Genomic DNA, 16,986 nt, shown 5'->3' with positions numbered 1-16,986 from the left:
AAGGGATTGCTCAGGGACAAACGCCTGTTGTTAAAATTTTAAATTGTAACAGCGTATCTAGCTGGCACGTTGGTCAGCAACTGATGAAAGCCTTGCAAACCACTGCGGGCGAGGGCTGCAGCAAAGAAGGGGAACTCAGACCGCTTCTTTTGACCTTACCCAGCTCTTCATGTTATATAAACTCGCGCATGGTTACAAAACCACTCCACCATCAGCGCTGCCAGCAACGCCTGGAGCAGGGAAGAAGCCCTTGTGCTGATTACCCACGACTCTGTGAGTCTCTTCTGGGTAACTGCTGAGTTCCCCAGACAAGCTTCCACAGCAGAAACCTCCCGCATCACACGGACACTCCTAACCCAGCCAGACGTGGGTGTACCCAGCCCACTGGAGGTGAAGGTGCCCAAACCCCGACCTTTCCCCGGTGACACAGCAGGGTTGGGTGCATTGTTTGTCCTCGCCTGCCCCCGGTCACCTACGGCAACAACAAGTGTGCGGGAAGGGAGCTTCAGTTCAAAACCCCTCTGGCTCAGGTCCGGTGAGGCCGCACCCGGCAGAGGAGTAGAGCCGCGCCCCGCCGGCCGTTAGGACCGTTAGGGCCGTTAGGACCGTTAGGGCCGTTAGGACCCTCACAGAGGGGCCCGCGGCACCCTCGCCGGCGGCACGTCCGGTTGAATTCGCTCTTTCGGCCAGACGTTTCTGAAGGCAGAAGCACACCAGCCGCCAAAAGGGGTACCCGGCGGTGGCCCGGCGGCCCCACAGCAGCCCCCAGCGGCCCGAGGTCCCCCCTGCAGCTGCCTCACCTCGCAGGCACGAGGTGCGCGCGGTATGATGCCAGGCCTCTGTTGTGCGCTGGGGGGGTAAGTGCAGCGCAAGGAGGATCGCTTCTGGAACAGTAGGTTAACTGGTAGGCAAACAGCAAATGTTAGCCCAGATGTTCATGGCCAAGTAGCAGGGAGCTGTGAGCAAGCTGGTCTAGCAGAAGGTGTCCCTGCCTGTGGCAAGGGGTTGGAACTGGATGAGTTTTAAGGTCCCTTCCAACCCAAACCTTCTACAATTCTGTGTGCAGCACTGTTGCGTCCCAGTGTGCTTGGCAGCATGTCAATAAGTTGCTCCTCCTGGCTTTCCTGGGAAGCTAAAATGAGGAGGCCTCCTCAAGCTTCCTTGGGAACTTTCATCAGGCCTCCAAAGAGAGTATCCCAGTGCATGGGGCTCTGTGACCCTGTGGCCTTCTGAGCTGCTGAGGAGGCTTTAAAAGAGGCATAGAGGAGATGATTGTAAAAATTAGGAATTTAAAAAAGGGAAAAAGGCCCATGAGGAATGAGTTTGTTTACGTTTAGAACACTGGAGGGATGATAATTTCAAAGAGGGACTGAGAGCTGCCACTGCCGAACTGAGTTGGAAGCTCCTGCAGCCCTTGGCCACGGATGGCTGCTCACTGGGCTTTGCTTGGAGGAAGAAGAGAACGCTCACTGTGCTTTAGGGCATGGTCCATTGACCAAATGAGTTACCTTTGATAGATACCCCTTTAGGGAGAATTTCATTCTCCCTAAAAAGCGTTTTCATTTGAGATCAAAGGTAACACAACTTTATACGCAACTTAAAAAATAATCTTGAATTTCTTTACAAACTTTTTTGAAAAATTACTCTCTGCTGATACTGAAGGAAACATGATTCTATGGTTCTTTGATCAAAATGTGATCCGCAATAGTATACCATTCCACAAATGCTGTTAATAGTACTTCGTCTATTTCTCTGATTATGCAATATCAATTGCAGTCTTTTACATTTTTCAAGACCCTTTTGATTAAATGCTGGTAGTACCTGGGCTATTTCAAGTAGCACACAGAACAGAGTCATCACTCTGCACTGAATAGCTGCCTATTTTTATTTGGTAGTCATGCTCCACGTGGGAACATAACTTGACGATAATGACTGAATGGCAATATTCCACAAACAACTTGGGATACTTTCCCAAAAGGAGCCTTTGTACTTTCTGAAATGAGTAGACAAATAAATTAATTTTATGGCTCAGTAAAAAATGCCAGAAACTCCTGATTGCGGTTTATGTGGGAAAAAGTTTATCAGTTCCTCATGCTAGATAGATCTAAGTCATAGTGAAACAGAACAGCAAAATAATTTGGGTATGATTCCTGAAAATAAAAGTACCAAAATTTTTTTGCAGGGTTTATTTTTTTCTGTTCTTAACTTTGAGAAATACCAACATACAAAAAAGGTAAGGCAGCTAATGCAGACACAATGAATAGAATGTTGTGTTCTTATATCTCTGAGATGTCATCTTCTGTATGACGGAAATTTTGCTGCTGGTTACAGCATGTAACAGTATATTAGCTGTTGAGAAAACCACTCAAGACTGGATTGAAGGAGGTATATTTTTCTCTGTAGACATTGATGCTTCAAATAAAAATGAAGAAATTAACATAGATTTCTCAGACAGGCTGTGGGAAATGCTGAACAGGACCAAAAAAAAAATTGAGTGCAGTTAGCACTGAATTGTTATAGAATGGGTGAATGTAAGGTTAAAATTTTTATGTCAAGTTTTATGGATAGCTGTTAGAAAAGTTTCAAAGAACTAAATAATTTTGGTTCAGTTTGTGATCAGGGTTGTTTGCTTTTATTGATGCTGGATAAATGGATCAACAGCCTTTCCTTACTGTAGGAGAGGCTTTATTTCATGGCTTGTTTCTAACTATTGTTTCTTTTGTCTTTTTAGACATACTCAGCTATGTTTTGCTATGTGTCATTTAATTAACTCTAGGTGCATCAATATATTAATTGATCACTGATAAAGTGGTTATCTCAAGTATCAATGTTTTGATAGGGTGCAAAATTTTGGAACATGAAGTTACTTTCTGAGTATGGCAATTGTAGATGGCTGTTTTATGGGTTGCCTGAACATTTTTCTGTTTTTTTCTGTTAACGTGTTCTTCTGGAGTTTATGTAACAGGAAGGAAGACTCTCAGTGGACATAAATATCAGGTTATACTAACTGCAAGTCTGCGTTATTGTGTTTGTTTCCTAAATGGTTGCACTATGATTTGACTGCAGCTTTTTAGAGTATGTGGCATTCATAACTAATAAGCAGTGTCTGGTTTGCTGGTCTACTACACTGCTCCAGATAGATCCTATATAGCCTTCATTGTCAGCAGAAGTGAATGAAGGCAGACCATGGAAGCCCTCACTACACAGGATGTTTTATAAATACCTAGGTGCAATTAAAAAGTCTGCTATAAATAGTCTAACAGCTCTTACACTAAGCTGCCACCTAAAGGGCATCTGAAGGACATAATGGAAAGGAAATTTTGCTGGAAATATTGTAGATAAGTTTCTCAACCTTACATTACATTAAGTCAGCTTTAAACATCTATAGGCTATGTTCCATCCCCAGCAATCCTAAAAAGTCCAAAGTGGATTCCAAGTACTTCAGTATAATGCTCTGGGGGGCACAGGAGTACTGCAGATGCAGTGTACCTCCCGTTTCATACCCATGGGTACAGCTAGGAGGCATGCTGTGACTAAGAAAGCAAGAGCTGAGAAGTATCATCAAATTAGGTCATCCTTAGATATGACCCTGGAAATCAGTCCTTTTTTTTCCTCAGCAATTACATGTCACAGGTGCAGCCTATAGCAATGCCTAGAGTAAAGGTTGCTGGTTGCTTTCAATTGGAAAAAAGTGCTTTTGAGTGATTTTAAGTACATAAAAATATCATAATTTAAACTGAAATTTGATATGCTGTGTACCTGCCTGAAATTTGGAGTTTGTGAATTAAATTAAAATAGCTGATAGATCCATTCTTAGAAATAATGGAGAGGAAAAAATGTGCTCTGTTAAACATTTCTTCCAAGTGTGACATCAAAAACCAGTAACACTTCTAGGCTCCAAAGTAAAGACTTACCTTTTGATAGATGAGTTACATCATGGCAGGCAGTGGGGGATTGTTTTTCTTGACCCAGTAAACATTCAGCTCAGTTTTAAGTTTCTAACTAATGTTTTCACTTGCTCAGTGGAAATTTGGGTGTTTCTTACTGTGGCTGCTGAATTCTGTGGGGATTAAGTCCCTCTGCCAGTGATCCATGCCCACAGTGCCATGTTCCCAAGGGGCTCCTAACTATCCTACCAGCCATCTTCTCATGACTTTTGGAAGGCTCTTAGTTTTCTCCAGAGCACTTTGTCTCCATAGTGGGAAACCCAGAAACATAATGACTGGAATGAAGGGGTTGGAGTGAAAAGGCTGTGGTGGAAAGAATTTATTTTTTTTTTAAGTAATATTAACACCCTCATCCTATTAAGATCCTCAGTATTATTTACTCATTTTAGGTGATGTGTGGGTAGGCCAATAAATTTGCCTTGTATCCAGTGTATTGTCTTTAAACATGGAATTGCACCAAAAACATCTCCTGCTGTTCAGCCAAGGTGCTTGGGTAGACCAGGATGAGGAATTCCTTAGGTCTGGAAAAGCACCAAGTGACCAACAGCATGCAGCTTGAGGCATTTTGGTTTCAAGTTTCTCAATGCTTTCAGCCACTTTTTCTTGTTTAATAGGTATGTACTTGATCGATAACATGATTGCATGCTGCTCTCATTCAGTACTGTGACTTCCGTTTTTACAAAAGCAGCAGGACTTCATGAAATATCTGATCCAAAGCAACTGACAGATGAATGTGTATGTATTTCTTACATTGTCAGTTACTGAAATGGAATTTATTTCTTTCAGAAAGAATTTTTAGAAATAATTTTGTTTCTTTTAGGAACAAATGAGAAATTGTCTCTTGTAATCCTTGAGGAACAGAGATGGACTGACAAATGTATGTTATTCTGCGCTATGAATGCTAATGGATAGTGACATTGCCTTTGATAAGGGATAGGGTGAAATTCTGCCATGTAGTCAAAGCTGGTGATAAGGAGCTCTTCTGTAGCAATAATAATATATTCATGTTTGTTTAAAAAAAAAACCAAAAAAACAACAAAGCAACAAAAGCTCTTTACTGTCTATTACCAACCAAATGGAATAGTTATATTCCACAGGGTGTCTATGCTTAATGCAGAAACAGAGTTTGAAGAGCATGTTCCGGTAATTCTAGACCTAGATGCAGTAGCACCACTAAACTCAAAACAAAATCTGTTACAAAAAGTGTTTTTTCCAAATCTACCTTGATTGTTCTGAAGTTGAAGATGTCTAAACAGACTTGAGCATTTAGAAGAGATTTGTTTTCTAGGTCTCTCCAGCCATCCTTGTTGTAAATGATGTGCTGAACAAGGATGGAGCATTGCTGCAATGTTGAGTGTACAGTGGCTCTCAGTTTTTGTTGATTTTTCTGTATCTGGTAAGTTTGAGCTAATCAGGAGCTATAATAACATTTAAAAAATCTTCAAGAAGTGTGTTTTGTTTTGCACAGTTGATGCAAATGAGTACAAGTGAAGAAGAGTATGACATCAGAACTTTATGCAGAGCTCTTTGTTACATCTTTTCTAGGACATGAAGTGCAATGGCAGATGCACAAAAAGTTCAAGTCAGAGAATGTACGTTTTATAGTGTGGTATAGAAAGTACCTAGCTTTCTTGGATTTTGGTGTTTTGTTTCCCTTTTGTAAGTTTGACTACTTTCAGCGTTGTCTTGTATAAATCACCTCTGAGTATGCTTTTCACTCAAAATGCACATCGGAGAGAATGTTATTCTGCCAATTTTGCATTTCTGTTTTTGTTTGGAGTTTGCTTTGTTTGGTTTTATTTGTTTGTTTTTTAATTTTGATATACGTGTTACCACCACTGATGTCACAGTGGTTCTTGGTTCAATAAGTCAGTTTCTTCTGAGTGAGGCAGCATAAGCTGGTACTAAGTATCTAAGTATCAACCTGAAGCAATACATTCCACCATTCCACGTGCCAACCTGACGTAGTCCATTTGCATTGACTTTACAACAGTGGAAACAATGGCGTCGAGTAACAGACCCAGAAAAGAGAAAAACCCCAAGCCTCTTTCCTTCCTTTCCCTAGAAAAAAATGAACAATTTTTTTTTTTTTAACAGTTTTTGTCAAAATACTAAAAAATAATTCACCATTACCTTTTAAACAATAGCACTTTAAGCTTGTGCTTGCACTGTAGAATGAGGCATGGATAACAAATGCCTTATCTGGTAGAACTGGCAAGCAGGGTCTCCACTAAGTCCAACACACAGTGTCTATCAGTCAGTCTAGGTTATCCAGCACCCTGAAATCTGCTGTATTGCATGCCAGCATCTTGGGTTCATGCTTCCAAATTTACTGTGAATTTGTATCCATCTGTGCTTTCTATGTACTCTGTGAAGTACCCAGTGCAAAAATGAGAGAGACGCTATTGCTTCCATGCTTATTAGCTGTGAGGAGAGTTATAACACTTAGTATTTTTGTATGCCAGAGCCCCTTGGGGCCAAGGTCTCTGTATATATAACTACTAGATTTATTACACTTGTTTGAATCTGGGCCTTTCTCTGTTGCTAATGTTCCATGTCTCTTAATGGTATGAGGACGCTATCGTACTCTTTTATCTTACTTCTGCTTTTAATTATTGCTTAAGACAGTTACTCATCCTCCTATTCTAATAAAAGTGAATGGATAGAATTATAATAGAATGATATGCTGTGTCCAGAATTCCATGTAGACTGTGTTGCAGTATAAAACCATAGCATAATATGAAGGCAATATGGAGGCTCCTTTTTTTAAGAGAGAAGGAGGAGACTAGCCATGACTGGGAGGAAGATCAGGCATCTTGGAAGAATTCAGATGTAGTCCACTCCCCTCCCTTGCCTCTTCCTATTTCTGAAATGAGAAAGAATACTTTGTAGTTCAGTTGAGACTGAATGCTATTTCAGTTTTTCTTTTCACTTTGGTAGCGAGTGGGCTGATCTTTAAAGATTTACCTTTGTCTCCAGCCTCCTAAGCTAATTGTGGTACAGTAATACACAAAAGTAACAATAAAATGCTACGTTGGAAAACTGTATTAGGATATAAAAGATTCTAAGAATGCTGAGCTATCTAAACAGAGATGTTGGTACACATTAATTGTTCTCTCTAACTAAAGTGATCTACAGCTTAATGTAAACTATCATGAATTAATTAGTGGGACAATACCAGACCTGTTTGCTAGACAGAATGTTAAATCCACAGAGACCCCTCCAAGTTGAGTTATTGTGCATGTGGTTGAATCATGTTGGTAGAGCAGATTTCCCACAATGCTTTGCATCACACCATAACTGTTCTGGGTGTTTGCTACATTTATGCTATCCTGACCAAGTGGCATCAGTTTTTTGTGATACTGACAACAGACTGGCCAATTTGCGTTTTCGTATTCCTAGTGCTGTCTGGTCCTGCATTACAGAACTGTTACAACAGGGCTATTTTGCATTGGGCAGTTGCTTGAGTCCACACAATCTGTTTGGGGACCACTGTGACAAATTGGTGTGCAACCACTATTAGACAGGTGGCTGAGGAGCATCATTTCGGAGATTAATTGAATATACAGAAGAGCTGAGGACTGAAACATGGTAGTGTGCTTGCCATTTTCCCCTGCTGTCAAGACTTGGGAAAGGTTTCTCCTTCTTCTAGGGTACCTCTGCTTTCCAGGAAGTACTGTGCTAAGTAACAAGGAGATTGACAACACAGTGGAAAGAGGAGAAAGGCAAAGACAAGAATACATGTCTTTTTTGTGCTAATCCAAGACATAAAGATGCATGGTTATGAGCTTGCAGGCTCCTCGGAGGAATCTTTAGTGAATGTGTCCTATTGTATTTTTTATTAAGTAAGTTTTGCTATGAACAAGCATGAGCAATACTGTGTCATATAGCGGAGTTTTATTTTGTTCTAGGTGTTCTGTGAATACAGTCACTTAGGATTTTTATCAGTTTCAGTGCTTTTAGACTCTTAGTCACAAAGTACAGGCCATCCTGTTTCCCCTAGTGTTTTCAAAGATGTCCTGGAGGCTGTATGTTCCAACTCCTGTGTTCTGCAGCTATGTGCAAGATCCTTTGTAGCCAAAGTATATTTGAATCATGGGAACAGAATATGAATTGTGGGCAGGGTGCACTTTCCACAAGGTCTGTGGGAAGTGAGAGAACCAAAGGCAAAAAATACAGCTTCACTTTGGCATGAAGATTGACTTGTAAAGCAGCTTTTTCATTCAGCCTTGGTTATACAACAGTACTTCTCTAGCCCATTAGAAGAGTAGGAAAACAATCAAAATAAAGTTAATTGTTTTTTTCTGATGGCACATAGACTTCTGGGAGAAACAGTCATCTTCCATAAACACATTGACCTTCACCCATGTGTAGTAAGCTGGTACAAAGCCTGTGCAACATTTAATTCCTGCTTGAGCTAAGGGATTTGTGTCAACTTGAACAATTCTCACTGGAGTGAGTCGCTACTCATGCATGTAGAACTTTCTGATCTCCCCCTTAAACTTTTATCTTGAACATACTATATCCATATGTTCTGTTGTAAGCAGGCAAGCTTTCGGGTTTTGGACAAGAGGAATGGTACAATTAGCATGCTGTGTTTGAAGTCAGACCAGATGATCTAATGACTCTGCCTGGCTTTAAATTTTATCAGCCTGTTGAAATAATTTTACTTTAAATCAATGGGACTACTCATATGCTTAAATTTAAGCACCTGTATAAACATTTGCACGAGTCAGGATGTTATTCAGCACACAGTTATAAGCTAGATTTTTTGGACATTATTAAAGCAATTATTTTTTTAGCATGGACATTTCTGTTGTAAGTGTTGAGCAGCTGCTTCTCTTTGTAGAACTATTTTGATCTGTCCAATATTGAACTTTGATTTCGTAATGTGTTTTAGCTGGGTTTCTTTTTATGTTCTCTCTCCCCCAGTTCTGCTTTTTTGAGTGAGACTACTGTAGACTGTACATGTGTTCTTAAAAAAATCTTGCTTTGACTGCCCCAAACACACTGATACTTCTAAGTCTTTGCTCTTTTTTTCCTGTAATGTTAGCAGGCTTGACTGTGACTTGGAGCACAAAGCTCCCTTGTAAGAGTGTCTGGTATGGTGGAAAAGGGGTTTAGGGAGAAATTAAGATACTTAGGACAGGAGCAGTTGCGTGAGGAATAATAAATCCTACTAAACCTGAGCAAGCTTTGCATGAAAGCATGGCATGGTTTGTCTGTCACTCGAAGTGCATTATTTTTTAAGTCGTGATTTTTCTTTTACGTCAGTCAGCTTTCCTGGAACCAGAAACCCATGCTGGCCACACAGTAGTGACAGTTGACTGAAGCATTTGACAACCCTGGACTTCTTTGTACCTCCTGGCAAAATAATGGCAGTGTAGAAAACGTGAACCTCAACTTCCTTCTGGTGTATCAAATTCTCCTATTTTATTTTTAGCCTGGTATCTTAATAATTGTGACCCTGTTAGTACTTGTGAACACTCAGAAGTGTTTATATACAAAGAATGTCCTGCAGAGCAGTTAGACCCTAGCAGGTAGTAAGATTTTATAAGGTGCAGGGGTGTAAATGTCATTCTAAGACCTTCTGGAAAAACTGTATCTTAAGGATAAAACTGTCAGTTTGCAATCTTTGAACTCATGAACTTGTGAGCTCTTGCAGTTTTGAATTAGATCTTTTTATGAGTATGGTTTTTCCCCTGATAAAACTGCTACTTCTGTGATTATGTGACTATGTAAGGCAGTTTCCATTTTTTAAACTAGGATTAGTAACTCTTGCACTTATAGAAACAAGCTTGAAAACACTGACCTTAAGTTCTCAAAGATAAAAAACCTAACAGTAATTTGTAAGCCGTGTTTTTTTCTAAGGTATGCTGTCTTATTTGGAGACAGCATAGAATGTCTTGAGCACCACTAGCCATACTGCTGACACATTTTCCCAGATTCCGAGTTGTGCTGAGCCTGCCCTAGGTGCTAAAGTGATTGTGATTGAAGAAAGTAAGGTTGCTTCAAGCTACTGCTATGTTCCACATACAGCATACCATAAGAAACAGAAAAGAAATGAATAGCCAATGAAGTAGATTTTCCTTATCTTCAGAACAAACAACTCCCTTCTCAGCAGTGTGAGCAACTCTTCTAGCTGCAGTGGGTTTGCATCTGTGCCTCTCATCAGAATTTGTTCTGTTCATTCTTCATTACGGATATGAATTTATTAAGAGTACTAGTTAGGCAATTTCTAAGTACCATCTGTATCATCTTTTCCACAGATAAATGCGAAAGTGCATCAGTACGTGATTTTATCACCCCTGCCTGTATAATTACATTGCAACCGGCTGATTTGCAAATGATCTCCTTATAGCTAAGCAGTGGTCTTTGTTTTTCTACATTCATGCAGTGATACTGAGCTTAAAAATAATATTGTGGAGAGTGCTGCAGACTTGAGTAAATCTGAATGATCCAGTGTTTGCCTTTCAGTTGTATTGCAGTTGCTGTGGAACTGACATCTCATGGAAATGATTGCATGGAAATGATTGCATTTGTCTAACAGCAGAAATCGCAATGCTTCTTTGCTTGGGTGAGTGTTTATCTGCAGGTTTGCCTCTATTCCTTCCCTCCATCATATGAGTTTTACAAAAGCTCACCCAGTATAGTGGTGGTTGCACAGTTTAATCTTATTTTTTTTTTTTTTTTTTTGTTTTTCAGAGTGGGGTGGGATGGTTTTTTTTGGTGTCCTTTTTTTTTGTTTGTTTGTTTTGTTTCTACTCAGTGTTTGTGCAGGGGAATAGGTTACTGAAATTGAAAGCAAGGAATATTACCTGAACATGAGCATGCTATCCTAGTTACTCAAATTGCAGTCTAAAAAGCTTTTGTTATCTTGCAAATATCTGTACAGGCTTCTGTTTTTACCCCTTTTAGAGGTGTTTTATTGTTCACTAGACCAGGCTCATAATCACTTGGAAGTGAGAATTATTGTAAATAATTGACTACTTTGAAATCAGACAAAGAAAAGCTTGATGCTTTCTAGGAGCATTGACTAACATCTCCTTCTTTGGGATTGCTGCTTGACACCTCCCTGGATCACTTTTTCAGCTGACTGCTGTTGTTTACAATTGTCCTATCACAGCTTTTCACCTACATGAGTGACATCCTGCCTTCCTATCTTCACAATAACAGACTCTAAACATAATAGCATCCTACGGGGATACAGTAGAATAACAACACATCACACTTCCTTTTAACTCACCAGCAAGTTTTACAATAAGCCACTAATCCCCAAAAATATCTGAATAACAATGAATAATCTGAATGGCATCTGCATAGAGGTAACATGTTAACACAAGTGAGACTAATACAAATGTTATTCTCATAGATCAAAGAAGGTGAAAATTGCATGATGAAATCCTGAATCTGGTATTCTACAGCTTCTGTACTCCTGCCTTCAAATCACAACAGCATTTCCTTTGTTAGGAGAGAAAAAGACATGTTGGAAATCAAAGAAATCAAACACAATCTTAACCAACTTTTTCTTTTTCCCTCTTAAAATTCAGTCTTGTTGATGCTAATTCATAGAATTAATATGGTCTGTGCACTGGTATACCTTAAAATGGAGCTTTTTACGTATGCAGTCATGATAGTATAACTCTGTCTATGGTATCTGAAAATAAGTAGATTAAAAATTTCCACTCAAATTCTACTGCCATTTTGAATTAAATCTCAGAATGCCAGCTACATACTATTGCAATGCAAGATCACAATGAATAATATATATCAACATTCATATATAGTGTATCTTCTTGGGCATGCAAACAAACACACAAATTACCTGCCATAATAAAATCTCGAACTAGGATTTTTCAGATGCTTCAATTTTGGCTATGTTCCTGCCTTCAAATGTAGGTCATGAGTCTAAGACTAAATTCTCACAAAACTTTCATTATAAATTATATTTTGATATGTTTATGTATTCTAAATTAGCATATCTTGTATAAGTGTATGGTATATATACTTCTCCCTCCCTTTCTCTAAATCTGTGCATTTAACCTAATGCATAGTTGCTTTCATTATTTTTCTTTGAAGCATATAGTTACCATGAACATTTCTCTATTACTTAATTGCAGATAATAAGATGAACACAACATAGGTGAGGAAAACAGTAAAGTTATCTTATGGATATATAGCAAAGGCTCCTTTTGCTTAAGAAAAGTTCTCAAGAATCTATAACTGAAATCAGATTTCTTTATCTAAAAATCAGACATCCTGCAAACCTTTATCTAAAAATCAGATACAGTTGCTTCTCCAAAGCTCATTCTGTTTTCATTTACCAGTCTGACTGCACCTGAAAAGACATGGAGAATACAGCAAGCAGAAATGCCGGAAGGAGACACTTACCTTAATTTGATAGGTATTTAACTTTCAGCACACTCCTTTTTTTAGAGTTCTTCTCACAGTGCTGAGATGCTGAGATTACTTGCTGCCTGGCAGTGTCCTATACATGACTCTCACACTCAGCAGCCCTGGCAGGGCCCTGGAGAGAGAAACAGGATTGTGCTCTGCTCACTCCCAGCAGCTTCACTGAGGCTGGGGCTCTTTTGAGCTTAATTAGTTCTAGATTGTTTGGCTAAATGGCAGCCACACTTCCTTCTATTCTTTCCCAACTTAGTTTTCCTGCCTCCAGTGGTGCTTTTTCCTTTCTTTGGACTATAAATAGGCCTGCACAACACAGTCTATAGCAGTAAGGAAGGCAGGAAATGCATTTAAACAAAGGAAAGATCTTAGCTGTTTTTGCCCTCCCCCAGCAATATAAGTAAAAGAATTTGATAATTCTCTGTCTGCAGACACAGTTCTCCTGCATGAGGAAAACACTTGTTCAAAAGCATGTAGGATGTCATCTTTTGTACTTTACCAAAAAATGAGGAGGCACAGTAGCACTGTGCCTTTTGACCTTATCCTTGAGTAGTTATCACTTCCCTCAAGTATTTAATTTCAGTTAAAGCTTTGAAATTGTTTGAGACTGGAGAGTTGGAACAAAGATGTTCTTTGGTTTGGAAGAGAGGACAAAGATGGCCAACATGCTGTAGGATAGCAAAATACATGTTTTGGGTGGAGATCTCGCATGCTTAAGCATGATGTTTAAAGTCAGTGCATCATCATTTCATCTGAGTACTTTCTTCCTTAGCGAAACTTAGTCTGCAGCCTCAGGCCAGAGACTAACGTTGGAATTATTTAAGCAAGCTAAGTGCGTTTATATGCCAGAAAACCAACTGTTGTGCAGGTATTCAATGAGGTTCAGCTACAGCTCTTGAATCGCAACTCTGTTAAAATCCTCAAATATGTTTATGAATTAATTTGAGATAAATGGGCTTTGGGTCAGTTCTTTGATCAGAAACTTTCCAATTTTAATTATTTTCAGCTTAGTGTTTATAAAAAACATACCAAGCTTCCAAGGCCCTGTCAAGCTAAAAGAAAAAAAAGAACCATTTTCACATTATATTCAATTAAGATGATAGCAGAATACTGTACTTACCTAGCTTTTATCTCTTCTTCCTACTTTCTCTGCTGTGTGAGGTACATGCCTTTCCTTCAATTTATACAAATGAGGCAAATTGCTGTAAGAAAGCTTTCCCTGTGGGTCTTTACATTGTTAGTTTCATGTTAGAATAGCAGTGTGCTTCTTGAAGATAGTTAATGCATTGTTTGCGATTGGTGATTATTTTAGTGGGAAGGTAGAGACTTTAAAGATAGATGTTGCTATGTGGACAAGTAATTTTTCTTCTGTTTAAGATCTATATACAAATCCTGCTGAAAGTGGTGAGAGTTAAGGCCCTGTGGCATTTAAGGAATTTGGAGAATGCTAAACCTTTTGTTTCAGCCACATTATGTAGGCAGTGATCATGACTGTTAGCTAGTATGGTGGCTTAGGTATGAATTTTCAAATCTGTGTTAGGTTTATGTAGACTAGATAATGCTACAGCAGTTTATGTAAATATCAAGAGCATTTTCAGGGACGTGCCTGCCTTGTTGAGAACTTTGCAATGATCCCATTTCTCATGACAAGAATGTAATTATTTATGAAAAACAAATAAACATACAAGTGGTGAGTGAATAGACATTGTTGTTGAATTCGTGAAAATTAATAATAATACCCAAGTTTTCCTTGAAAGTACTTTTAAATAAATCAAAATTGAATACTCCAAGCAAAACTCCTCTCAAAATGAGTAATTTAATTTATAGAAGGACCTGAAAGTTACAATATTTACAGTTTTTTTTTGGTGTGCGTTAATATTGGTAATTAGTAAATTCTTAGGAAGAGGTTGATCTTTGCAGACCCCATACTACAAATCTAACAAAGGTCCTTTGTAGTGAACAGAGGATCAAATACTGACTTAGCTGAAGCCCATTTTAGCTGAGAAAATTCTGTCATGAAGATGACTGAAGACAAGCTTCAGTCTTTCTGGCTCTTTCAGACCTTAGACCAAGGCTGAAGAACTGGCAATGATAAAAGTTGTTTGAATTCATTATTATGGGCAGCTGTGGAATAGGCCTAACTAACCCTGTTTCTGCAAAGTTGATCTCCACAGTATAACAGTGCTTCAATGCAAAGCTGCTTAGCAGTATTTCACTTGTGCATGTTTTTATTTAAATGTAGTTTAGTTTAAATCTTCAATCTGCTCGATGAGTTGCTAGTGGTTACAGACATGAATTTGTATCACACATTTTCTGTGTGTTGTGGTGCAGTTAGCACCAAGCACTACCAGAGCCCTGGAGAGGCTTAGCCTTGAATAGCTTGCTTGTCTTGCATCAGTCAGCATGGTGCCAGTAGAGCCTGCTCACACTGATTTTGCTGGTAGCTGTTCTTTCAGACATGCACGTATTTTCTCAATGTCATTCAAAGCATCTCCAAACATTAAAAATTGAATGCAAGGTTAAAGCAGGATTTCTCTCCTGTCATTCTGACTTTGCGCACTGGAAGAATTTCTCACCCAGTGTGCAAATTGTTTCACTCCCACTTTACTCTTGCAGTCTTGAGGAGAGAATCTGTTTTGAGAGAGGTATTTAGACTTTCCGCTTCAGAGTTTCTTTTGGGGATTGATCAGGTAGCTGGTGGAGCCAGAAGAGAGCCAGGCTGAGGAAGAGTTGCTGAGAGCAGATGTTGTAAATTAGTTTTTTCTGTGTCAAAGCAGAAGAGATGTATTTTCTCTTACAGAACCATTTTTGCTTGTATTTCTTATCCATTAGCCTCTAGGACAAACAATGGCAGCATGAACAGATGCAGAGTAACACTGTGCCCAGAATTCATGGGGATGTTTTTGGTCCCCCAGAATTCAAAGCATCTTGTCTTCGTAGTCCATTTACACTCTGTACCGTGAAAACACATGCATATGTACATGTGCTAAGGATGTAAGTAAACTCTTTTCAGCAAGTTTCTGTATGCAAGGTCTGCTTGTTCAAGTACAGAGAAACATGAATTCTTCACCACAGAAAGCTTAGACTGAGGTCTGCCATGGCGGCATGACAAAGACGCTGCTTTTTACTAGGCACCTCAAAGGAGCTTTGCACAAATAATTTTGATTTTTACCAATGAGCCTCAAAACATGAACCTAGATGCTTTGTTATGGTTTCCCCCCTGGTGCTGATTACTGAGTTAGTTCTAGATCTGCATCTGGCTTTTCACAGTCAGAATGCTAAAAACGGTATCCAAATTCCCATGACATTTGAATGTGGAATCTTTTCAGAATAGCATCCAAAATAAAAAGCTGAACTACCTGAGCCTTCTCCTCTGCTTCTATTCTGTGCTTCCCTTGTGCTGCTGAGCAACATTGTGTTATGCTACTCTTTCCACTGACATCAGTGGGAATGGGTTTGACATAAAGTCAGCATAACCAGGGCAGCACGCTCTAGTTTGTCTTGCCTATAATTCATTAAATAGTTTGGATGGTTTATATGGTTATTCCTGTCCCTCTTGTCTCTTCAGTTGTCTCCTTCATGTCTTCATGTTTCATTGCCTCGTGGAATATGTTGCAAGAAATTACATAACTTTCCCTGGTAAAGCTATACTGAGGAAGAAACAACAAACCACTTTTTATCTTGTATAGCTTTTGTTTAGTCTACCTGACTTAAAACTATGGAAAACCATTGTGTCAGTAGTATTGAGTAAATTATAAGGACACAAACTTTCCTTTTGATTTCCTATCCTGTTAAACACAGATGGTCTTTTTGGACTGCAGTACAGTCTGTGGGCCAGATCCCTAGCTTCTACAGATTGGTGTTGCTTCATCAACTGCAGTGGAGTGACGCTGATTTAAGCCGTCTAGGGAATTTGGCCAATTGGTTTTAATGGATTTGTGCAGTTTATAGCAGCTGAGGAGCTCTGCGTTTAAGGGCCTTTCTAATTGTAGCTTATGTTCACTGTACAGAAACATGTATGTTTTCCTCCCCCCTGCCACTGAAGCAAATCATCAAAACATAGAAATAAACCAACAGATCTCCTGCTTAAAGCCTATGGGGCAAGCTGAAGAACAGTTCATTGTGATCTTAAATAAAGAAGTCAGGGAAAACCGCAAGTCAGACTCAAGCTGTGAGTCAATGTACATGTAGAAGTCTGGTTGTCTGCCCTGCGTATTTGTGGCCTGATGAGGTTAGCACAGTTGTGGTCTGTAATCCCTCATGCCATAAACTATCTGTGTGTGTTTTAGATTTGTTGTGCGGTAATGAAGGGAGACCACAAATAGAAGTCTAATTTGTTTTTCCCCTTCTTTCTTACCAAAACACAATGTCTATTTTTTTTCTCTGTTCCTTAAACAAAGAACATGCATGGCAGTGTAATAGTGAAGATTAAAGCTTCATTTACAAAACCTTAGAGTTCTTAAGTCTCAAATCTTTTGTACTTTCTCACCTCTTCTCTGTGATTGATTTCTGTACAGCCAACCAGGAGCTTAAATCTTCTAGGGAGGTGGTGACAGCAGGAAACATTATCCCCATGGTATTGATGAGGAAATGGACTAACTTGCCAAAGGTCTCACAGGAAGTAATACTTTTA

At 39.3% G+C, this 16,986-nt stretch overlaps 1 protein-coding gene across 4 annotated transcripts in view; it reads right to left on the bottom strand.

Moving 5' to 3' along the window:
* Window positions 1-12,541, bottom strand: part of RASGRP3 (RAS guanyl releasing protein 3) — a 62,379-nt gene extending 49,838 nt beyond the window's left edge. For 2 of the 4 annotated variants that reach the window (XM_062629578.1, XM_062629580.1), the window contains exon 1: window positions 12,339-12,541. The gene's annotated coding sequence lies outside the window, so the exon portion shown is untranslated. Of the gene's footprint in view, window positions 1-412; window positions 473-12,338 lie in introns of those variants that run through there. The other 2 variants (XM_062629575.1, XM_062629581.1) reach the window with 2 other exon arrangements.
* Between the last annotated feature and the right edge of the window lie 4,445 nt (window positions 12,542-16,986).

This window comes from Pezoporus occidentalis, unplaced genomic scaffold (assembly GCF_034315485.1).
Source record: "Pezoporus occidentalis ecotype Australia unplaced genomic scaffold, CSIRO_AGI_Poc_V1 ctg34, whole genome shotgun sequence".
NCBI classification, from domain to species: Eukaryota; Metazoa; Chordata; class Aves; order Psittaciformes; family Psittacidae; genus Pezoporus; species Pezoporus occidentalis.
The sequence above is the reverse complement of the archived record's forward strand: the minus strand, read 5'-3'. Positions and strand labels throughout refer to the sequence as shown.